Genomic DNA, 26,124 nt, shown 5'->3' with positions numbered 1-26,124 from the left:
ACCAAAAACCTATGTCTTCGAGTGAAGACAATGAGAGCGAATCTTGTCCAGAGCCGGACAAGTCAGCTTTGCTTGTAGCCCAAGTAAAGTTGCCATGAGAGTTTGAAATCTGACCGTTGAGACACGTGTCAGTTCCTTAGTGACCCAGGGTCATTTCGGACAAATCAGGTCGGGTTGCCAAGTGGCTATAAATAGCCCACCCCCTACAACCATAAACGGTTGGCTGCTCAGATTGAGAGTACGGCTTCTGTCGTTTGAGAGCAACCCACCTCGAAGCCTTTGAGAGAGAATTCCTTGCGAGGATAAAGCCCTAACCACCAGAGCCAGAGAGAATTGGGCATCACTTAAGTCTTCTTGTATGTGTGATCTGAAGACTTATTACACTTGAGGACTATGCATCCGCCAGACGGTTAGGCGTCGCGTTCAGAGCATCCAAGAGACATTGTGGATTGCCAGTGGACGAAGTCTGTGAAGGTTTGGGAGTCTACCTTGAAGACTTACCAGAGTGATTGGGCGAGGACTATGTGACCTTAGCTCAAGGAGAATACGGTGAGGACTTGGTGTCCTGAGCTGCGTGTTCAGGACTGGGTGTCCGGGACTGTGTGTCCTAAGGTTTAAATACCTAGCCGCTCCAACCAGATGTACAGTTGTCACAGCAACTGGAACTAGTCCAACACATCATTGTCTTCAACGAGTCACTGGTTTCATCTTCACTTCCTTTTACTTACTGATCACTCATTGTGAAGTCATTGCGTGTCTGTTCTATCTTTTGTCTTCACAACGTGAGTGTATGATCTGTTTGGCTTCATAGTATCTTCCTACCTGATCCTTATTACACTACAGCTATTTGTCACTGTGCTTTCACTCTGTTCATACTTGACCATGGCTTGCCTAGTGTAGTCTAACTTCCGCTGCATAGTAATAGGCATATCTCTACCGTTTGTCTTCATAACTTCCATGTTTTGAAGGCTTTCATAAAAATCGCCTATTCACCCCCACCTCTAGTCGATATAACGCACTTTCAATAACGATGAAAATGTTGAGTGGATCTCATTTGCATAACTGTTGATCTAACAAAGAGCCCATTTTAGCTTGTCTTCTCCTGTTGAATAAAATGATTGCAGATTCCAGCTTAGTCCACGGCACTTTTGCACTATTATTACTAGTCGTCAACCCGTGCATTGCACGGGCTAGTTTAATGTCAAAGAATACATAAACAGCTGATGAATTACCAGTTAATTATGACCTTGGGTATATTCTTTATGGAAATTTTATGACCAGCGCATATAATAGCTCACCATACGTGGAATAGAGGGTAAATAGGTCAGAAGTCATTGAGTTTAATTGATAAAATCTAACCCTCTCATTTAAAAAAACTGGTTTGACCATTTACATGTAATTGATTACTCACAATTTTTCAATGTAATCCATATGTAAAATAGAGTTATAGACCTTCAGTTAGTTCATGTCATGTCTAGGTTTGAACATTTTTCCTGTCATGTCTTTTGATCATATAATATTCAGTTTATTCTCAACCTTCAATTGTTATAACATTACTTTTTTGTAGACACATACATAAAAGGGCTGAACTTAAATCCATGGCATATGTATATATAAGCATGTGAGTTGTGAGATATAAGTATGGTCTGCTAATTTTTTCGCAAATGAAGAAGGGAAAAATATCTCCACATTTTTATTGTCAACACAGACCATCTCTTCATCAACTATCCTAGCTCGATGATAATCTGGACTCAACCTGGCATCACCACCTCTGGATTGTAACAACACCTCACTGGGATGAATCCATTTCGCCCCAATTTCTGGTCTCCAATGTTTGGAATATCTGGTATTCGCAAAATGTGTTGGTGTTCTGGAGCTTAATGCACTCCCCTCTAATGCAATTGTAAATGTTTGTGACGACTTAGACCTGTCGACACATTAGTTCAAGGATCTGATTGATATGGTTATCCCTTCCTCGTGGCAGTACTACCTCTCTTTACTCTTGTCAAAAACTGGAATTGTTGCTTTGAGTATTGTAATTTAAGTGTAGATTCTCTGGCTTCGGTGATTCCTCACAAAAAAGAAAGACACTTCTCCACCAACCAGTTTTGAAGACTACCTTTTGTTAAACAACAACTTAGAATATTAGACCATTTCAAAAACACAATATCCTACCGACGGTTGCACATTTCAGAAGCTATATCATGGTGATTATAGTCGACATGACAACTTCCCGTCTATTGCAATATCATGGTCCAGAGAGGCGGTGTTGCATAATATAAAATAACTGAATATGCAAGTCAAGAACAATAATGTTTTAGAAATATTCTACATCGAAGTATCAACGTGAGCTAAATTTGAACATACATATTTAGTTATTATGTTAACAAAAAGGGTGGGTCATATGGACCAATTCTTACTTTAGACACTTCGACAACATTTTTGACACTTCACCATTCACATATACCCACCACTAATATCAATCAGTAGCTCTTCACCCATTCGATTTTCTTCATGTATTGATTTTAGGGCACTGCATGCTGATTAACATTTTTTGGAAATTTCATGCAACAAAAAATATGGTTTTTCTGTCAACCAATGCACAATCGCAGTGTTACAGTTTATAAGAATCATATGCGGCAAAACAAATTTTCATATAGCATCTTATAAAAGGCTATGCGGGCGACATCGACCATTTGTTCCTTCAGTATGTATGTCCAATGCATCATATTTTGATTGACAGCATTATTAAATTTACCATTACTTCCAAGGATATCTTATCTGATTTGATATATCATTCTATCCCTTTTCAATTCTAAATCTCTACAGTATGGTAAATATAATTAACATCACCATAGGTGTTATCTTTACACATTACCTCGAACAGAGGAGATGGACAAACCAAGACTGGAGTTGGAAAAAGGAAAGGGCCACTTTGCATACATTACTGTGTCATGTCGCTGGGTGGAGTACGTTAGGTTGATTTCATCCACCTAGGAATCTAGCTGCTAATAGTTGCAGGGCACATGCAGGAGCACCTGAGAGCTTCTAGCCACACTGATGTCCAAGCTCCCACGATGAAGTACGTCAATCCCTGCCAGCTCCGGTGCACCGACTCCTGCTGTAGCTCCTCCATTATCGCTATCTTCCATTTGTGTCACTGGCGTCTCGGCCCGCAGCCATCCGTTCAGCTCAAGGTAGCATGCGATGCAGGTCTGCAGCCGCTCCGCTAGGCCGTAGCACCTTCGCACAAGGGCACTGACACAAACATGGCTAAACCGTTCCCTCCATCCTCGATGGTGAGAGGTGGCAGGTGGCGATGCAGTGGGCGTTGTTGGATCTTTCAGCGGGCGGCGAAGTAGGGTATGCGCCTACTGGATAGCCGACGGCGCAAAGTTGGATGACACTAGACGATGATTAGATTGATTTTCTTCACTTTATTTTGAAGGAGCTTGAGTATACATAGGAGTAGATAGAGAACTTTATTTTTCTGCAGGAGAGAAAGAGATTGCATTAATCCGGGGAGTCGGAAATGATGCTAAGAAACCTTCTCCCTTCTGAAATAATTTTAAAACCTATGCTTTTGCATATGCATTGCAAACTTAAATGATGTGAGCATCTAAACTTTCAGGACAACATATAAAGAGTTTTGTAAGAAGTAATCTATATGCCGATGATGAGATAAAGGGAACATGTGAGAAGTCGTCTGTAGAGAATGCAAGTACAGAGATTAGCATTAAGAGGCTTAATTAGCGTATGGAATTTGGTAGCTTGCCGTAGGTGATTAGGCAATTTTTAATTAGCGTACCTATTGAGGGAGTACCTGCATCTGTGCCAACCACATCAACAGACCTCGATGTGTCATGGCCATACAAACCATGCAGCTGTTGCTAGCTGCTATTTTTTCTGACAAGAGGGCATCAATACTAACAGTAGTCACGGGCAAAGCATCGCTTGTCTCTAATAGACGGATCTTCTTGTCTTCCTCTTATACGTCCCATTAAACTGAACTTAGCCCCTCCAATATGTATGATGCAATTTAAAGTCCATTGAGAAAAGATAGAGAAGATTATAGCAACAAATAAGATCAGTATAGAGAGATGAAAGCAGGACGGGAGTCTGCTCGAGACACGTAAGATGCTGGATTGATGAACAGTGGCTAGCCTCAACCAAGCAGCCAGGCAAGCTACTGGATTGATGAACAATGGCTAGCTTGCAGTACGGGCACTCTAGCCACGAGATCACGTACGTGCAAGCGCCTGAGTTGCACCAGCAACTTCATAGGATTGAATCGATCTCGATGGAGCATCTTGCAGGAACACGTGTAAACTTTTTCCATCGAAAAGTTTTTGTTCCATCGCAACGTTAAGCTGGTGTTTCACCGACAGCGTCGAGATCGATCGATCCGATCGTAGCACTAGTGCAAAGCACAGGTTCAATGCATGTGGCGCTGTTGATCAATCCAACTACCTGTGTGGCAACTTCCTTCGATAGCTAGCTTGCATGTAGGTCTTCTGGTCCTGGTGAATTGATCTAGCATGGGAGAGAGGAAAGGCGGAGGACGTTGAGTTGTCCGTGGCTGTAGTGGCTTTAGCAAGGGCAGAGATCAGGAGATATTGATAATTAGTTAGGGTTCGAACATGGGCCTATAATTAGTACGTGGGCCTATAATTCCGAGTGTTTTTTTAACCGATAATTAGATGGGTCAATCTACACCGTAATAATTCGGCCCCACCAGATTAACGGCTCCTAATTACTGATTAATGTGGGAATTTTTAGGAAGTCAAGAATTAGTATAGGTAGGTATAGGTATAGATAGATTTTCACATCGTTCGACCGTGCAACCGTGGCAGAGAGAAACAGGTATGAACTCGACTTGTTCTGTTTGTGTAAATATGTTTAACCTAGTATCCATGATTCAGCCCTTTATGATTAAACATGTTTGCAATGACAATTAGAGATTATTGTTTCCCATGCCATGCATAAGTAGCTGGTAGTGAATAATGATTTATCTTGGATATCAACATTGCGTTAAAATGATTATGATGTAGTATGATGATATGGTATCCTCCGATGAATGTTCGAGTGTCTTAACTTGGCACATGTTCATGCAGGTAGTTGAATCAAAACCAACATAGCCTCTACGATATTTGTGTTCATGGTGTTCATATCCTACTCATGCTAGTGTCCAATGTTACTTATGCATAATGCATGTTCATGACCGTTGTTTCTCTCTAGCTGGCCGCTTCTCAATCTAATTGCTAGCCTTCGACTGTACTAAGTGGGAATTCTGCTTGTACATCAAAAACCTTGAACCCAAGTTATTCCAGATGAGTCCACCATACCTACCTATATGCAGTATTACCCTGTCGTCCTAAGTAAATTTGCATGTGCCACCTCCAAAAACTTCTAATAAGTATCCTTTTTGTGTGCCTGGATCATTCATGGAACGATAGGAGGTGGTCGGTATCTTCCATGCTAAGCAGGTTATTCTCAGGTTGAGTGTTTATTCACTCGCCATCGCACGAGAAAATGGCGGTAATAGGGATGCCCAGTCCCAAACTGCAAACAGAAAAAGCTTACAAATAATCAAACAAAAACTCCCAATGGAGTCAAAACCTTTATTTTTATCGCTTGGGAACTGCCACTAGCGTGCTTAGCATGGAAGATATTGATAACTGATGGTCGTGAAGTAAACAAGAAGGGTGCATGTCTCAAAATATCATTTACCTCTATTTTAAAACTTGAGCTCTGCCACCTCTGCAAATCACTGGTTCCCTTTGCGAAGGGACTATCTATTTAGTTTTATGTTGTGTCATCACCTTCTAAAATAAGCGCCAGAACCTGAGAGCACTACTGTCATGCTAATGCATTGCGTGTAGCTAATGTTGGGTGCATCATGACTGGATCTTTTCTACAATGAATTACAATGTTTAGTCACATCTTGAACTTTGGAGGTTCTCTGCATTTATGTTTTGCGGTCTCAGAAAGGGCTAGTGAGATACCACTATTGTCATATTATATCATGGTTGTTTTGACAACATGTTGCTGTTTGAGATACCTTATTATTGCTCGCTAGCTGATTATGTCATTGATATGAGTTAATATAATCGTTAAGAGTTATTGTCGGCATGGTTAGTTATAATGTTGGCTGAAAACCTAGGTGATGTTTAAGCTTATTTATGCAAACAAGAGAAAAAGAGTTTGTAAAAGTTTTTCTTTTTCACTTTCAATTTATCAACTGAATTGCTTGAGGACAAGCAAAGGTTTAAGCTTGGGGGAGTTGATACGTCTCCAACGTATCTACTTTTCCTAACACTTTTCCTCTTGTTTGGACTCTAATTTGCATGACTTGAATGAAACTAACCCTGGACTGATGCTGTTTTCAGCAGAACTACCATGGTGTTGTTTTTGTGCTAAAATAAAAGTTCTCGGAATGGAACGAAACTTTGCGATGATTTTTTTATATCAATAAAGAGAATTTCTGGATCCAAGATCCACCGGAGGGGCACCTGGGTGGGCACAACCCACCATGGCACGCCCCCCTCCTGGCGTCCCCAGGTGGGTTGTCCCCACTTGGTGGCCCTACAGACCTTGAAACCTATGCTATAAAATCCTATTTTCCAGAAAAAAAGGAGGGAGAAAGAATTATCATGATCCACGAGACAGAGCTGCCGTCACCTCCCATTCTTCATCGGGAGGCCAGATCTAGAGTCCGTTTGGGGCTCCAGAGATGGGGATCTTCATTCTTCATCATCACCAACCCTTCTCCATCGCCAATTCCATGATGCTCCCCACCGGGAGTGAGTAATTCCTTTGCAGGCTCGCTGGTCGGTGAGGAGTTGGATGAGATTCATCATGTAATCTAGTTAGTTTTGTTAGGGCTTGATCCCTAGTATCCATTATGTTCTGAGATTGATGTTGCTATGACTTTGCCATGCTTAATGCTTGTCACTTTAGGCCTGGGTGCCATGATTTCAGATCTGAACTGTTTATGTTATCACCATTATATCCATGTTCTAGATCCGATCTTGAAAGTTATAGTCACCTACTATGTCTTATGATCCGGCAACCCCGGAGTGACAATAGTCTGGACCACTTCCGGTGATGACCGTAGTTTGAGGAGTTCATGTATTCACCGTGTGCCAATGCTTTGTTCCAGTTTTCTATTAAAAGGAGGCCTTAATATCCCTTAGTTTCCAATTGGACCCTGCTACCACGGGAGGGTTGGACAAAAGATGGCATACAAGTTCTTTCCATAAGCACGTATGACTATTTATGGAATACATGCCTACATTATATTTATGAACTAGAGCTAGTGCCGTATCGCCCTAGGTTATGACTGTCACATGATGAATATCATCCAACAAATTACTGATCCAATGCCTACGAATTTATCTTATATTGTTGTTGCTAAGTTACTACTGCTATTGTTACTGTTGCACTTGATACAAAACCATTGCTATCACATTGTTACCGTTACCATTCCTGCTGTCACTATTATCAAAACTATCATATTACTTTGATACTGATCACGTTGTTTTAGAGAATTAATCTCCAAGTGTGGTTGAATTGACAACTCGGCTTCTAAAACCTTCAAATATTCTTTGGCTCCCCTTGTGTCTAACCTATAAATTTTGGTTGAATACGTGAAGTTGATCGCACTGTCGCTCGGCTCCTGAAGGTGCCAGCGGCAGGAGCACCGTGCCCTCACTGTTGCGGAGTGGCCACCTGGATGGCATGGGGGTGCGGGGAAGATGCTCGAAGAATAGCGGCTCTATCGGGCGTAGCCACTTGGTAGACCCGCCCCAAGGGAGGCGCGCGCGCCGCGGCCGCTCCCTTGGCGGGGGCGGCTGGAGGGCGGCTGAGGGAGTCCTGGATTAGGGGGTCTCCGGACAGCCGGACTATATCCTTTGGCTGGACTGTTGGACTATGAAGATACAATATTGAAGACTTCGTCCCGTGTCCGGATGGGACTTTACTTGGCGTGGAAGGCAAGCTAGGAAATACGGATATGTATATCTCCTCCTTTGTAACCGACCTTGTGTAACCCTAGCCCCCTCGGGTGTCTATATAAACCGGAGGGTTTTAGTCCGTAGGACAACATACAATCATACCATAGGCTAGCTTCTAGGGTTTAGCCTCTCTGATCTCGTGGTAGATCAACTCTTGTAATACACATATCATCAAGAACAATCAAGCAGGACGTAGGGTTTTACCTCCATCAAGAGGGCCCGAACTTGGGTAAACATCGTGTCCCCTGCCTCCTGTTACCATCCGCCTTAGATGCACAGTTCGGGACCCCCTACCCGAGATCCGCCGGTTTTGACACCGACATTGGTGCTTTCATTGAGAGTTCCACTTTGTCGTCACCATAAGGCTTGATGGCTCCTTTGATCATTGCTAGCGATGCGGTCTAGAGTGAGGCTTTCCTCCCCGGAAAGGTCTTCGTATTCGGCGGCTTTGCACTGCGGGCCAATTCGCTTGGCCACCTGGAGCAGATTGAGAGCTACGCCCCTGGCCATTAGGTCAGATTTCGAAACTTTATTTACACGACCGATATCCGCGGAGACTTGATCTTTGACAGATTCGAGCCCATGCCTGACGCGCCGCGCAGTCACGACGAGCAAGACATAACTCTACCGTCGGATAGTGTTCGGGAGATCGCATCCGCAACTACTCCGGCCTTTAATCCGGAGCAAGTCGTGCCATCCAAGAGCGGAGGGACAGACCCTGCCATGGAGGCCGCACTCTCAGTGGCGATAGAGCCGGACATTGACTTCACCTCGTACGAGAGCCGTCGCCGAACCACTGGATTTATCCCCGGCCACGGACTCCGAGCCACCTACATCTGTGCCTGTCGAAACCGACGGGGCACCGATCATGGAGTTCACCTCCGCGGATATCTTTCAGCACTCACCTTTCGGAGATGTGCTAAATTCATTAAGGTCTCTCTCCCTGTCAGGAGAATCCTGGCCGAACTATGTCCGGCTAGAATGGGATGCGGACGACGAAGAAATTCGCTGCCCACCCACCACCCACTTAGTAGCCACTGTCGACGACTTAAACGACATGCTCGACTTCCACTCCGAAGACATCAATAGTATGGACGACGATGCAGGAGACGAATCGGAACCACCGCCCATAGGGCGTTGGATCGCTACTTCATTACATGACGTATACATGGTGGACACCCCCAACAAAGCCAATGGCGATGAGAAAGCGGAGGATGACCCCTCCAAGAAGCAACCCAAGCGCCGACGTCAGCGGCGCCGCTCTAAGTCCCGCAATAGCAAAAACAGCGATAATAATAGTCCATGCGACTCTGGAAGAGATGACAACTGCACCACCCCGGTGGCAGAAAATGATCAAGATGCAAACTGCAAACATAGCACGGATCCGACGTCCGAACACGATGACGCCAAAGATAAGCCTCATCAATTCCCGTCTAGGGAAGAAAACAGTCCGGACGAAGATGCACCCATCATCCCGGAAACACACTTGGAGCAAGAGAACCTCCGCAGAAGGCTTACTGCCATAGCGAGAAGCCTGAAGAAACAGAAGCAAAGGCTCAAGGTCGCACAAGATACGCTCAACAGCAAGTGGAACAAAGTAACAAAGTATGGTGGAAGTTACCATCCAAATAGCTATCCAAAGCGCAAGCTATTACCGGAATTCGACGAGGAGGCCTTAGAGCCCATACAGCCGAAAAGTGATACGGCCAACCGGCCGGATCCACCACCCTGTGAACGTGATAGAGCGGCTAACAAAGTCATGCATAAGTCAACACACGTTCTACGTGAGAACTTGCGTCAAAAATCCGGCGCGACCAGATCTATCTATGGATCTAGGAAGCGCGCTACGGTACACAACCAACACCGAATACTACAACCGTCCGAACACTATGGCGCATCCCAATACAGGGGTGCCGCACACCCACTATGTTTCACTGATGAGGTGTTGGATCACGAATTCCCAGAGGGATTCAAACCGGTGAACATAGAGGCATACGACGGAACCACAGATCCGGGAGTCTGGATAGAGGACTTCATCCTCCATATTCATATGGCTCATGGAGATGATCTCCATGCCATTAAATACATGCCCCTCAAGCTTAAAGGGCCAGCTAGGCACTGGCTGAAAAACCTCCCCGAAAACTCAATTGGAAGTTGAGAGGAGCTCGAGGACGCTCTCCGGGCCAATTTTCAAGGGACTTATGTCCGATCTCCGGATGCAGACGATTTAAATCATATAATCCAATAGTCCGGAGAGTCCGCCCAAAAGCTTTGGAACAGGTTCCTCACCAAGAAGAACCAAATAGTAGACTGTCCGGATGCCGAAGCCTTAGCAGCTTTTAAACACAGCGTCCGAGACGAATGGCTCGCCAGACACCTCAGTCAAGAAAAACCGAGAACAATGGCAGCCCTAACAAGCCTCATGACCCGCTTTTGTGCGGGCGAGGACAGCTGGTTGGCCCGTAGCAGCACCAGCAACCCAAGCACATTCGAAGTAAGGGATGGCAATGGTAAACCACGATGCAACAAAAACAAGCGTCGAAATAAAGAAGGTAGCCCAGATAACACGGCGGTAAACGCCGGATTCAGGGGCTCCCGACCAGGTCAGCGGAAAAAGCCTTTCAAAGGCAGCAGAGAAGGACAATCTGGCCTAAACAAAATTCTTGACAAACTCTGTCAGATTCACGGCACCCCAGACAAACCTGTAAATCATACCCACAGAGAATTCATGTGACAAAGAGAATTCACGGCCGGTAAGCTAAACGCCGAACACAAAGGGGAAGAGACACCAAGCGAAGACGAAGATGAACCTCACCAGCAAAGCGTTGGAGGACAGAAAAAATTCCCACGAGAGGTTAAAATAGTAAACATGATCCATGTGACAAAGAGGAGAATCAATCACGCACTCCGATGCACACGCGCCATAGAGCCCGTCACCCCTAGGTCCAACCCCTGGTTGGCCCGCCCGATCACTTTTGATCGTAGGGATCACGATACACATCCGGTGCGAAGGACTGACGGCCTTGGTGTTAGACCCAATAATAAATGGGTACCATTTCACAAGGGTCCTCATGGATGGCGGCAGTGACCTAAATCTGATATATCAGGACACAGTCCGCAAAATGGGGATAGACCCGACACAAATAAGCCACAGTAATACTACCTTCAAGGGAGTAATACCAGGCCAAGAGGCCCACTGCACGGGCTCTCTACTACTAGAGGTGGTATTCGGTTCTCCCGATAACTTCCGAAGTGAAACGTTAACTTTTCACATCGCTCCATTCCGAAGTGATTTTCAAGCACTACTTGGAAGGGCGGATTGTGCTTGTTTTAACGCAATACCACATTATGCTTTTCTCAAGCTCAAGATGCCCGGTCCACGAGGCGTCATTACAGTTAGCGAAAACACCAACCGTTCTTTACGTACGGAAGAGGACGCGGCGGCTCTAACAGCCGAACACTAGACGGCCTCACCAACCAGAAAAAATGGCAGGTCGTCAAGACCACGGACATGGTTAGACGATTCCGGCGTTCCATCATACATGCATGAGATTGGTTTTCGAACCCTCATAAAATGATACCAGGGGCTTCCCGCGTGTAATCAGGGCCAGCCCGGCTCAACTAGGCCTCTCTGGAATTTTGATAATTCATTCTTCTTTTTGGAACGGCAACTTTCACCTAAGTTCTTTCCTTTTGTAGGTGACAATCGTGCTACACCCGTCCAGGACACGGCACAACGGAGACACAGGCACAGACGTGCAGTAGGGACCCGCCCAAAGGTTTCTTTTTAGATTAAGGCCCTGCGTAAACCTTTTTACTGTCTATTGTTGCTCACATCCTCCGGATACTCCACACAACCGAGAAGGATGCCGATGTTATTGGCATGTGGCCATGCCAGGATTTTGCACGTACCTGGACACATGGGGTTTCTTATAAAGGGCATTGTTTAGCCTGGTATATGTTATAAAGACCAAACACCTTAGGGAGTGTTCGGCCTCGCAAGTTTGGCCCTATATGCATCAGCTCCGAATCATGTCTTTGGTCAAATGTTGGGTTTGCCCAGCTCCCACATTTTGGTACCATACGTTCCGTTATATCGGCTAAGGTAGCACTGGTAGAACTACTGCGATTGTGCCCTGGTTCATCCGGATGAGCACCTCAGTAGAGAAAGCTGAAAACTGACTGTCATGATATAGCGAGAGACTGTTCAACCACTTGATGACCAATCGGAATCTTCGGGATTCCTCTGCATTAACGAAGGGCCGTTTCCCGGTCATGTACGTACGCGCCCCATATTCGGACGAGCGCAGAAGTACCAGGGGCTATATAGTAGCCCCACTGTCAAACTCCTATGGCTAAGTGAAAGTGTTAAAGCAATATAGTCCGATTGCCTCGTTCGCTACACTATCACCTCCTTAACGGACCAAGACGTTGGATCAAGTGTGGATATGTATCTTTTGTGAACACCCCCGCATTATATGCGTGGGGGTGGAAGCCGACGACTGCAAACTTTCAGGTTATATACATATATACATAAACGGCCACACAAGAGGCATCATAGTACTTTCGGGCAAAAGTATAAATATAGCCTTGATTAATTCAGAAAAACATTGTTTGTACAATGGGACTACATGTCACTGGAAAATAATATTCTTTGAGCACTGAGCCTCTATCGAATGAGCGCCTTCAAGGACTTCTTCAAAGTAGTGCTCGGCAGCCACTCGGCCTATGGCCGAACCCTGTGCTGCAACAGTGGTGGCCTCCATCTCCGCCCAGTATGTTTTGACACGGGCAAGGGCCATCCGCACACCTTCTATGCATGCCGATCTCTTTACAGCATCCATGTGTGGCACGACATCAAGGAATTGTTGTACTAAGCTAAAGTAGCTATTCGGCCTTGGCCCTCCCGGCCATAGGTGACCCACAATGGACCTCATGGCAAGTCCGGACAACCTATGGAGCTCGGCCCAACCGTTCAATCGCTCATTCAGCAGCAGCGGATGGACTGGAGCGTGAAACTGTGACCAGAACAGCTTTTCCACTTCGGGACCTTTCTGATCCTTGAAGTACTCGGCTGCATCAGCAGCACTTGCAGCCAAATCCGTGTACGCGTCCGCAGAACTCCATAGCCGGTCCAAAGGAGCATACTTAGGATCTCCGAACTTAGTCCGCAACAAGAAGGGCTTCCCAGACACTATATCTGCAGCTTGATTCAGCTCCTCCTTCGTCGCTCTAATTTTGGAGCGGGCTTCCTTGGCAGCCACCTGGTCCTTCTCTAGGTCCGTCGCCTTTGCCCGGTTTTGTTCTTCAAGAAACCGGTAACGGTCAGCAGCATCTTTTAACTCTACAGCCATCTTGGCTATTTTTTCCTTGCTCTCACAATGCGCGGCCTGTTCGGCCATTAACTCTTCGGCCGCCTTTAAAGTGGACGCATTGCTACTCCTTGCTTGCTCCTTGGCTCGGGCAAGCTTCGCCCGAAGGGTCTCCATGGTGGCAGCTCCATCTGCAGTCACAACATATTAAAGATACTGGCATCATGCTGCTCTTATTATGTGACGATCACTAGAAAAATCACTCACCCTATGCCTCGTCAAGCCGCTTGTTGACAAGCACGATGTCGGCATCTGCCGCATCTAGTTGCTGCTTTAGTTCGGCAAACCCATCAGTCCATCTAGCCACCGGAGCTTCAACCACCTGCACATAAAGGCGGTCTGGTTATTACCTGGGACTATGATCCTCTGTCTGCCGCCGTTCTCGACAACAACCAGAGTCTCAGGGGCTACTATCTGCATGGGCATACCTAATGTATGCGGTACTGTTAAAGGCATACATTATTTCATGTACCTCGAAGCCTTTCAGCAGACTCATATAAACTTCATGCAGACCACTTTCAGCGGATGAAATCCTTTCAATTACCGTACCCATTAGCGTACGATGCGCTTTCGAGATGACAACTTGCCCCAGAAGATCCTTCAGCGCGTCTGACCGCACACTCTACGGACCCTTGCTATCGCTCTCCTTAGGAGCCGGATGCTGGGGATGCCGGGCAGCCAAAGGGTTATCCTCTGGCCCTAGTGGATCCGGAGATACCCTTCGCGACGACACTTCAAGGTTGCCCGCTTCTTGAGCTAGGGAGTTTGGGAGAGGCGTTTCGCTCTCCATCATCTCCGAAAGAAGATCCCCCGAAGATGAACTCCGTCGAGAAGGGCTGCGATCCGGACTACAATTTATAAGCATTGGTTATTGTCTTCGGAAGTAAGGTAAGATATCTTCACTATTAAGTACTTTTTGATTACTCACAGCTTGGCAGAGGGCTGATCCCCGCACGGACATTGTGCGGCAAGAATAACCTCCGAGGAAGGACCCTCTGGCGGAGATTTCTTCTCCCATTTGGAAACCTTAGTTTCCGGATCTTCAGAGGTAGTCCTCTTCCTTCCCCGGGGAGAGAGAATGTCAGATTCTTCCCCTTGGTTATCCTCCCTCGTGGAGGCGCTCATTCCCTCGATTGGAATAGGTAGCGATGGAGGCCCGCTTTCGCCCTCTTCATTCCCCCCTTCATCTTCCTTTGATGGCACTACACAAGGTGCTGGCTCGAGCATCTTTTCCAGCACTGGATTGTCTAAGACCTCAGGAAGGGGGGCCGAACACCGGATCATCTTCTCCTTTGTTATCCATTCCTGGTCAAAGAGCGATTCTTCAGAATGATGTCATGATAAATAAAAGGACAGTGTGTTCGGCCATGGGATTACTTACTTGGGCAGCGGGGCGGTTGCAGCTCAGGCCCACGTTCTCGGTAGTGTCCGGACACTCTATTTGGGGTCCGAAGAACGATTTGTACATCTCCTCGTGCGTCATGCCGAGGAAATGCTGAATAGTGCGCGGTCCTTCCGGTTTGAATTCTCACATGCGGAGGGGCCGGCGTTTGCAAGGCTGGACTCGACAAACCAGCATAACTTGCATTACCATAACCAGACTAAAATCTCCCTTGAAGAAATCTCGGATACGGCTCTGCAGTATTGGCATGTCCTTGGATGGACCCCAGCTCAGCCCCCTGCTGATCCATGACATCAGTTGTGGTGGGGGGCCCGAGCGAAAGGTGGGGCAGCTACCCATTTGGCACTTCAGGGAGCTGTGATGTAAAACCACTCCCGCTGCCACAATCCGGACACCTCTGGAAAGGAACCCTTTGGCTATGGAGCGTTAGCAATTTTTCTTATTAAAGCACCTTCGCACGCTGTGTACTACCCCTCAACCGTCTTCGGCTTCACATCGAAGGTCTTGAGCCACAGGCCGAAGTGAGGGGTAATGCGGAGGAAGGCCTCACATATGACAATAAATGACGAGATGTGAAGAAGGGAATCTAGGGCCAGCTCGTGAAAATCCATCCCGTAATAGAACATAAGACTCCTAACAAAGGGATCTAGAGCGAGGCCTAGTCCTCGGAGGAAGTGGGAGACGAACACAACGCTCTCGTTGGGTTCGGGAGTAGGGACGACCTGCCCTCGGGCGGGCAGCCTATGCAAAATTTCGGCGGTCAGATATCTGGCCTCCCTCAAATTCTTGATGTCCTCCTCCGTGACAGAGGAAGGCATCCACCAGCCTTGAAGGCTGGATCCGGACATGATTGAAGGTACGAAGCACCTTACCTGAGCTTTGGGTGTTAGAACTCGAGGCGGGGGAAGGATTTGATTGAGCACGGGAGGGAAAAAAGAAAAAGCCTTGTCCCTTTATAAAGGGGGTGAATATCAGGCGTCCTCCTCGTGGCCGTTTGAGACTTACCTACGATCTAGGAGTCATACCAACAGGCACGGTTGGGTTACCCACGTCCGTATTGATGAGAATCCCGTGATAAAGGGAACACAATCTCTACTTTGACAAGACGTATGAAGAAAACTGCCTCGCGATATGTGCGGAGCTGGTTGAGAAAAGCGGTTCGAATAATAACCAGGCCATGGTGTGATGTCATGCTGTCGAAAAGTGTCAGCACATTAGATTTGTGGAAATATTATTCTCTCTACGGTGGTATGTGGAACTTATTTTGCAGGGTCAGACACTATCCTTGTATTCAAACTCTTTCATGGTGTATTCGTCGGAGGAACCCGCCTTGCAATGCCGAAGACAACACTGCGCGCCGGACTCATCGTCATTGAAGCCTGGTTCAGGGGCTATTGAGGGATTCCTGGATTAGGGGGTCTCCGGACAGCCGGACTATATCCTTTGGCCGAACTGTTGGACTATGAAGATATAAGATTGAAGACTTCGTCCCGTGTCCGGATGGGACTTTACTTGGCGTGGAAGGCAAGCTAGGCAATACGGATATGTATATCTCCTCCTTTGTAACTGACCTTGTGTAACCCTAGCCCCCTCCGGTGTCTATATAAACCGGAGGGTTTTAGTCTGTAGGACAACATACGATCATACCATAGGCTAGCTTCTAGGTTTTAGCCTCTCTGATCTCGTGGTAGATCAACTCTTGTAATACTCATATCATTAAGAACAATCAAGTAGGATGTAGGGTTTTACCTCCATCAAGAGGGCCCGAACCTGGGTAAACATCGTGTCCCTTGCCTCCTGTTACCATCCGCCTTAGACGCACAGTTTGGGACCCCCTACCCGAGATCCGCCGGTTTTGACACCGACAGCGGCGATTCACCCTGGACCGCGCGCCATTATTGCGGTTGTGCCTGTCGGCGGGAGGAGGGGGTATAGATGGAGTAACCCCCTCACCCGTAGCTTGTGGAGCATGGCCGTCGAGGCGTTGCCGATGTCATTCTTATCCAATGCCTTTTGCTCCTGCGTCGGCCGCGGGGGAAGTGGTGATGGTGCCACCTGCTCTGATCACATCCCCCGCGGCGTGCACATCCTCGCTTGCTCCCACATCTCCCGCAGCATTAGAAGCCATGGGCGGCGGAGCCTTCGAGGTGGATGGATGAGCCGAAGCACCAGATTTTTTCTTGGGCGCCATTGTCGATGGCACCGTCGAAGGTGAAGATAGTGATGAAGATGACGTGCTCCACACGCCTTTAGGTTCGCGCAAGAGGTCCCCCTACCTGGCACGCCAAAGATGTCGCGAGAAACCATGGCCACCTATGGGGCCAGAGGGCCCCTTGCTGGTTCGGCAGGGGGACGTCCAGTTGCACAAAGAGAAGACAAGATTGGGGCAGCGCATCAGGGATCACTCAAGCAATTTACCCAGGTTCGGGACGCCACGAGGCATAAAACCCTACTCCTGCTTTGATGGATTGATGGTGGAAGAGTGGTTGTGGAGCGTAGTACACTTGCCCGGCAAGGGCGGCAGTGGCTACGCGCCTGTGGGGGTGTGAGTTATCCAATCTTCTAACCCTTTCTCCGGTTGCTATGGGCCTCTTTTTATAGATTAAGGGGCTACCACAATGGCAAATTAGTCATTATGCACTGATAAGATAGCAAACAATGCTATCATACCTAACTCTGCAGGCTGACAGGGGCGCATTAAATGCGCCACTCAATGCCACGTCATTGGGTGCCCGGCAAACCTTGTTAGGCTATCTCGCCAGCTCCACGCCTGCTTTCTTAACACGCCGCAGGACGAGTGTCATCTATAGGAATCTCCTGTAGAAAGAGGCTTCCATGTGGCAAATGGCTGTCACTTAGTCATGTTGCGGCTTGACACCGCACCGATTGACGATGTGGGTCATGGCGGAGTGGTTGGGTGAGGTGGTTCTGCCTTCGCGAGTCCCGGCAGACCCTGTCGGGATGCCTTAGACATCTTCTTCTAGGGGTGGCCCCGTCCTTGCCGAGCTCGCCTGCCCGGCAAGGGAGGCTTTTCTCCTGGGGGTGTCTTGCTTCTCTGGCTTGAAATCAATCCTCTTGATCTACCTATTAGTTCTTTGATGCTCTTGGTTCCTTGTGTCCTGACTTGGGTTGGTGCCGTATTCTTGTTCCCGCACCTGTGCACAGTCTGGGCAACAGACCCAAGGTTTGTTGCACCAACAGAAGCCCCCGGGCCTGCCCTGAACATGCCGCCGAGCGTCGTCAGGTAGGGCCAAATAAGTGTACAGGCAAGGGTGCTGAAGAGGCTGGTCTCTTGAGGTCTTCCTTGCTTCTTCATTAATCCTGGGTCCAGACCAGTTTCTAGTTTCCCCGTGCGTCGTGCGCAATGCTATGGATGAACTTCCGATCATGGCCCACGGATTCTCCTCGCCCCACGACCATGGGGCTGAAACCGCCATCCCATTTGCCTCCCGTTTCGCACGCAACTGCCACGTGTTCTGCATGCATTGGGCGTGGTAGGTGGTGGATGAAGAGGGCGTGGGGAGGAGCGCCATGGCCAAAAACCGGGCGTCGATGGTTGGAGCAGAGGGTTGGCCTTGATTCTTAGAGCCACAAAGGGTGCAGAGAGGACGCATTGGATGAGCAGGGCAGTTATTTCCTGTGTGAGAAGCCAGCCCTCGGCCTCTCCCTCCTATAAAGAGGAGCTAGGGCAGTGCCTCTTCCGCACACAATTATTCTCCTTCTTCTCTGCAATCCTTCCCTTCTAGCCATGGTGAGGGGGTGAGGGCGCGGTGGTGCCCCAGCAGCGGCGATGAGGGCTTCTACTCGACAGCGCATCCCTCCTCCTCCGGATCCTGCGGCGGTGGAACCCGCTGTGAGGGGAGGAGGGAGAGGGCGGGGCCAAGGTCGCCGTGGCTCCCGAGGAATAGGAGGACGGGGCGGTTTAGCCGCACCCCCACCGGCGGCCCTCCCACCGATGGAAGGCCATGTCGAGGATCAGCCTTAGGAGTTCATCATCAGGCTGTACAAGCCCCCGTGTGGTCATCTTCATCTCCCTACTCCATTCGCACGGGAAATGGAGCTTGAACAACCACGCTCTCTGAGGTTGCACATGAGGGGCTGCGAGAATGGTGGCATGCAGGTGGATGCCGATTTCCCGGCTCCTCATGTCATGTACCTCCGTTGTGGCTGGAAGACTTTCGCTCACGCCCACTGCTTCTCAGAGGGGCACGTTCTCTAGTTCAAATTAATGGAGAACGTTCTGCTCTCCATCAAGATCTTCGGGCGCTCAGGAGGTTTCTTAGGGTGCTGCGCGGAGAGCTTAACCGACGAGGAAAGCTCCTCCTCTAGCGAAAGCGACAAAGAGTATAGTGACAGCGATGACAACGGTAACGGGTGGGAGGGCGACAACTCCGACTCTAGCTAAGCACCGCTACTACCTACAGACCTGTAGGTCCACAATGAACTACTCACGCATCATCGAGCGGCACCAATGAGGATTATGAACCCCTCCATGATGGTCTCTAGATTGGATCAGGTGCTTCTGAAACTTGCGGTGGCTGCAATTGTATTTCATTGACTCTCCTAGGGTTTTTGGATTTTCGGGGTATTTATAGAGCAAAGAGGCGGTGCGGAGGCGACTGAGGTGGGCACAACCCACTAGGGCGCGCCTGAGCCCCCAGGCATGCTGAGGTGGGTTGTGCTCCCCTCGGAGCCCCCCTTTGGTACTTCTTTGGCCCAACAGGTGTCTTCCGATTTAGAATAATTCTCCAAAAAGTTTCGATGTGTTTGGACTCCGTTTGGTACTGATATTCTGCGAAATAAAAAACAAGCAAAAATAGCAACCGGCACTGGGCACTATGTCAATAGGTTAGTCCCAAAAAAGATATGAATTTGCTATAAAATGATTGTAAAACATCCAGGAATGATAATATAATAGCATGGAACAATCAAAAATTATAGATATGTTGGAGAGGGATCAGCATCCCCAAGCTTAATTCATGCTCATCCTCGAGTAGGTAAGTGATAAAAACAGAATTTTTGATGTGGAATGTTGCCTATCATGTTCATCACATTCTTTTCTTTTGTACCATGGACATATGGACTTTTATATGGTTCAAAGCAATAGTCTAGTTTTGACATGAAGATTTCAATACTCAAGCATATCAACAAGCAACCATGTCTTTCAAAATATCAACACTAAAGCAAGTTATCCCTAGCCCATTATGCTCAATCATTGATCCATTCATGAAGCACACTCGCATATTAGCTACATCCAATGCTCAAGTACGATCATGCTGCCCCTTAGTTGGTGCTTTATAAGAGAAGATGGAGACTCAAATAAAAATAAAAATAAAAATTGCATAAAGTAAATAGAAAGGCCCTTCACAGAGGGAAGTAGGGATTTGTAGAGGTGCTAGAGTGCAAGGTGAAAAAATAGAGATAAAACATTTTGGGTGGCATGCCTTTCTCGTCAAGGAAAACGATCGAGTAGTTCCCAATACTTTCCATGCTAGATATATCATAGGTAGTTCCCAAACATAAAATAAAGTTTATTCCTTTTTCCACCATACCTTCACATTCCACGGCTAGTCGTATCCACGGGTACCGTTCATACCAACACTTTCCAAGGAATTTACTATTTGACAACATAAAGTAAATCCATTTTTTCATTTCAGGACTGGGCATCCCTAATACCTTCGTCTTACTCTTGTGCAATGACAAGTGAATAAAAAGTCATCTTGAGAATAACACATCTAGCATGGAAAAATATCAGCCACCCCCTACCGTTTCATGAGCGGTACGAGCATTGATGTCTATTACACAACCTTCTTCTTGTAGATGTTGTTGGGCCTCCAAGTGCAGAGGTTTGTAGGGCAGTAGCAAATTTCCCTCAAGTGGATGACCTAAGGTTTATCAATCCGTAGGAGGCATAGGATGAAGATGGTCTCTCTCAAGCAACCCTGCAACCAAATAACAAAGAGTCTCTTGAGTCCCCAACACACCCAATACAATGGTAAATTGTATGGGTGCACTAGTTCGGCGAAGAGATGGTGATACAAGTGGTATATGGATAGTAGATAAAGGTTTTTGTAATTTGAAAATATAAAAACAGCAAGGTAACTAATGATAAAAGTGAGCGTAAACGGTATTTCAATGCGTTGAAACAAGGCCTAGGGTTCATACTTTCACTAGTGCAAGTTCCCTCAACAATACTAACATAATTGGATCACATAACTATCCCTCAATATGCAACAAAGAGTCACTCCAAAGTCACTAATAGCGGACAACAAATGAAGAGATTATGGTAGGGTACGAAACCACCTCAAAGTTATTCTTTCCAATCAATCTGTTGGGCTATTCCTATAAGTGTCACAAACAGCCCTAGAGTTCGTACTAGAATAACACCTTAAGACACAAATCAACCAAAACCCTAATGTCACCTAGATACTCCAATGTCACCTCAAGTATTCGTGGGTATGACTATACGATATGCATCACACAATCTCAGATTCATCTATTCAACCAACACATAGAACCTCAAAGAGTGCCCTGAAGTTTCTACCGGAGAATCACGACGAAAACGTGTGCCAACCCCTATGCATAGGTTCATGGGCGGAACCCGCAAGTTGATCACCAAAACATACATCAAGTGAATCACGTGATATCCCAATTGTCACCACAGATATGCACGGCAAGACATACATCAAGTTTTCTCAAATCTTTAAAGACTCAATCCGATAAGATAACTTCAAAGGGAAAACTCAATCCATTACAAGAGAGTAGAGGGGGGAGAAAACATCATAAGATCCAACTATAATAGCAAAGATCGCGATACATCAAGATCGTGCCAAATCAAGAACACGAGAGAGAGAGAGAGAGATCAAACACATAGCTACTAGTACATACCCTCAGCCCCGAGGGAGAACTACTCCCTCCTCGTCATGGAGAGCACCGGGATGATTAAGATGGCCACCGGAACAGGTCTAGATTGGCTTTCGGTGGCTACGGAGGCTTCTGGCAGCGGAACTCCCGATCTATTGTGCTCCCCGATCGTTTTAGGGTATATGGAGATATATATGAGGAAGAAGTGCGCCAGGGGGGCCGCGAGGGCCCACGAGGGTGGAGGGCGCGCCCCTGCCTCGTGGCTTCCTCGTTGATCCCCTGACGTGCGCTCCAAGTCTTCTGGGCTTCTTCTGATCCAAAAATAAGTTCCGTGAAGTTTCAGGTCAATTGGAATCCATTTGATTTTCCTTTTCTGTGATATTCTAAAACAAGGAAAAAACAGAAACTGGCACTGGGCTCTGGGTTAATAGGTTAGTCCCAAAAATCATATAAAATACCATATAAATGCATATAAAACATCTAGGGTTGATAATATAATAGCATGGAACAATCAAAAATTATAGATACGTTGGAGACGTATCAGCATCCCCAAGCTTAATTCCTGCTCATCCTCGAATAGGTAAATGATAAAAACAGAATTTTTGATGTGGAATGCTACCTAACATATTTATCCATGTAATTCTCTTTATTGTGGCAAGAATATTTAGATCCATAAGATTCAAGACCAAACTTTAATATTGACATATAACTAATAATACTTCAAGCATACTAACAAAGCAATTATGTCTTCTCAAAATAACATGGCCAAAGAAAGCTATCCCTACAAAATCATATAGTCTGGCTATGCTCTATCTTCACCACACAAAATATGTAAATCATGCACAACCCCGATGACAAGCCAAGCAATTGTTTCATACTTTTGATGTTCTCAAACTTTTTCAATCTTCACGTAATACATGAGCGGGAGCCATGGACATAGCACTATAGGTGGAATAGAATGGTGGTTGTGGAGAAGACAAAAAAGGAGAAGATAGTCTCACATCAACTAGGCGTATCAACGGGCTATGGAGATGCCCATTAATAGATATCAATGTGAGTGAGTAGGGATTGCCATGCAACGAATGCACTAGAGCTATAAATGTATGAAAGCTCAACAAAAGAAACTAAGTGGGTGTGCATCCAACTCGCTTGCTCACGAAGACCTAGGGCATTTTGAGGAAGACCATCATTGGAATATACAAGCCAAGTTCTATAATGAAAGATTCCCACTAGTATATGAAAGTGACAACATAGGAGACTCTCTATCATGAAGATCATGGTGCTACTTTGAAGCACAAGTGTGGTAAAAGGATAGTAGCGTTGCCCCTTCTCTCTTTTTCTTTCATTTTTTATTATTTTTTTATTTGGGCCTTTTCCCTTTTTTATGGCCTCTTTTTTTTCGTCCAGAGTCTCATCCCGACTTGTGGGGGAATCATAGTCTCCATCATCCTTTCCTCACTGGGACAATGCTCTAATAATGATAATCATCACACTTTTATTTACTTACAACTCAAGGATTACAACTCGATACTTAGAACAAAATATGACTCTATATGAATGCCTCTGGCGGTGTACCAGGATGTGCAATGATGCATGAGTGACATGTATGAAAGAATTATGGATGGTGGCTTTGCCACAAATACGATGTCAACTACATGATCATGCAAAGCAATATGACAATGATGGAGCGTGTCATAGTAAACGGAACGGTGGAAAGTTGCATGGCAATATATCTCGGAATGGCTATGGAAATGCCATAATATGTAGGTATGGTGGCTATTTTGAGGAAGGTATATGGTGGGTGTATGATACCGGCGAAAGGTGCACGGTATTAGAGAGGCTAGCAATGGTGGAAGGGTGAGAGTGTGTATAATCCATGGACTCAACATTTGTCATAAAGAATTCACATACTTATTGCAAAAATCTATTAGTTACCGAAACAAAGTACTATGCGCATGCTCCTAGGGGGGATAGATTGGTAGGAAAATACCATCGCTCGTCCCCGACTGCCACTCATAAGGAAGACAATCAATAAATAAATCATGCTCCGACTTCATCACATAACGGTTCACCATACGTGCATGCTACGGGAATCACAAACTTCGAAACAAGTATTTCTCAAATTCACAACTACTCACTAGCATGACTCTAATATTACCATCTCCATATCTCAAAACAATCATCAAGTATCAAACTTCTCATAGTATTCAATGCACTTTATATGAACGTTTTTATTATACCCCTCTTGGATGCCCATCATATTAGGACTAGTTTCATAACGAAAGCAAACTACCATGTTGTTCTAAAGACTCTCAAAATGATATAAGTGAATCATGAGAGTTCATTAGTTTCTATAAAATAAAACCACCACCGTGCTCTAAAAAGATATAAGTGAAGCACTAGAGCAACAACAAACTACTCCGAAAGATATAAGTGAAGATCAATGAGTAGTCGAATAATTATGCAACTATGTGAAGACTCTCTAACATTTAAGAATTTAATATCTTAGTATTTTATTCAAACATCAAGCAAAGAAAAAGAAAATAAAATAACGCTCCAAGCAAAACACATATCATGTGGTAAATAAAAATATAGCTCCAAGTAAAGTTACCGATGAACGAAGACGAAAGAGGGGATGCTTTCCAGGGCATCCCCAAGCTTAGGCTTTTGGTTGTCCTTGAATATTACCTTGGGGTTCCTTGGGCATCCCCAATCTTAGGCTCTTGCCACTCCTTATTCCATATTCCATCGAATCTTTACCCAAAACTTGAAAACTTCACAACACAAAACTTAACAGAAAACTCGTAAGCTCCATTAGCGAAAGAAAACAAAACACCACTTCAAGGTACTGTAATGAACTCATTATTTTTTTATACTGGTGTTAAACCTACTGTATTCCAACTTCTATGTGGTTTATAAACTCTTTTACTAGCCATAGGTTCATTAAAATAAGCAAACAACACACGAAAAACAGAATCTGTCAAAAACAGAACAGTCTGTAGTAATCTGTAACTAACGCAAACTTCTGGAACCCCAAAAATTCTAAAATAAATTTCTGGACGTGAGGAATTTATCTATTAATCATCTGAAAAAATAATTAACCAAATATCACTCTCCAATAAAAAAATGGCAGCAATTCTCGTGAGCGCTAAAGTTTCTGTTTTTTACAGCAAGATCTCATAGACTTTCCCCAAGTCTTCTCAAAGGTTCTACCTGGAACAAACACTAATTAAAACATAAAAACTCAATCATAACACAGGATAGATAAATTATTTATTACTAAACAGGAACAAAAATCATGGAACAAAATAAAATTGGGTTGCCTCCCAACAAGCGCTATCGTTTAACGCCCCTAGCTAGGCATGATGATTTCAATGATGCTCACATAAAGGATAAGAATTGAAACATAAAGAGAGCATCATGAAGAATATGACTAGCACATTTAATTCTAACCCACTTCCTATGCATAGGGATTTTGTGAGCAAACAACTTGTGGGAACAAGAATCAACTTGCATAGGAAGGTAAAACAAGCATAACTTCAAAATTTTAAGCACATAGAGAGGAAACTTGATATTATTGAAATTCCTACAAGCATATGTTCCTCCCTCATAATAATTTTCAGTAGAATCATGAATGAATTCAACAATATAACAAGCAACTAAAGCATTCTTTTCATGATCTACAAGCATAGAAAATTTACTACTCTCCACATAAGCAAAATTCCTCTCATGAATAATAGTGGGAGAAAACTCAACAAAATAATTATCATGTGAGGCATAATCCAATTGAAAACTAAAATCACGATGACAAGTTTCATGGATATCATTATTCTTTATAGCATACAAGTCATCACAATAATACTCATAGATAGCAATTTTGTTCTCATAATCAATTGGAACCTCTTCAAAATAGTGGATTTTTCACAAAATAAAGTCATGACCTCTCCAAATCCACTTTCATCAATATAATCATCATAAATAGGAGGCATGCTTTCATCATAATAAATTTGCTCATCAAATCTTGGGGGACAAAAAATATCATCTTAATCAAACATAGCATCCCCAAGCTTGTGGCTTTGCATATCATTAGCATCATGGATATTCAAGGAATCTATACTAACAACATTGCAATCATGCTCATCATTCAAATATTTAGTGCCAAACATTTTAATGCATTCTTCTTCTAACACTTTGGCACAATTTTCCTTTCCATCATACTCACGAAAGATATTAAAAATATGAAGTGTATGAGGCAAACTTAATTCCATTTTTTTAATTTTCTTTTATAAACTAAACTAGTGATAAAACAAGAAACTAAAAGACTCGATTGCATGATCTAAAGATATACCTTCAAGCACTCACCTCCCCGGCAACAGCGCCAGAAAAGAGTTTGATGTCTACTACACAACCTTCTTCTTGTAGACGTTGTTGGGCCTCCAAGTGTAGAGGTTTGTAGGACAGTAGCAAATTT

This window comes from Triticum urartu, chromosome 2 (genome assembly GCF_003073215.2).
Source record: "Triticum urartu cultivar G1812 chromosome 2, Tu2.1, whole genome shotgun sequence".
In the NCBI taxonomy this organism is placed as follows: Eukaryota; Viridiplantae; Streptophyta; class Magnoliopsida; order Poales; family Poaceae; genus Triticum; species Triticum urartu.
Note: the sequence above shows the minus strand (reverse complement) of the source record.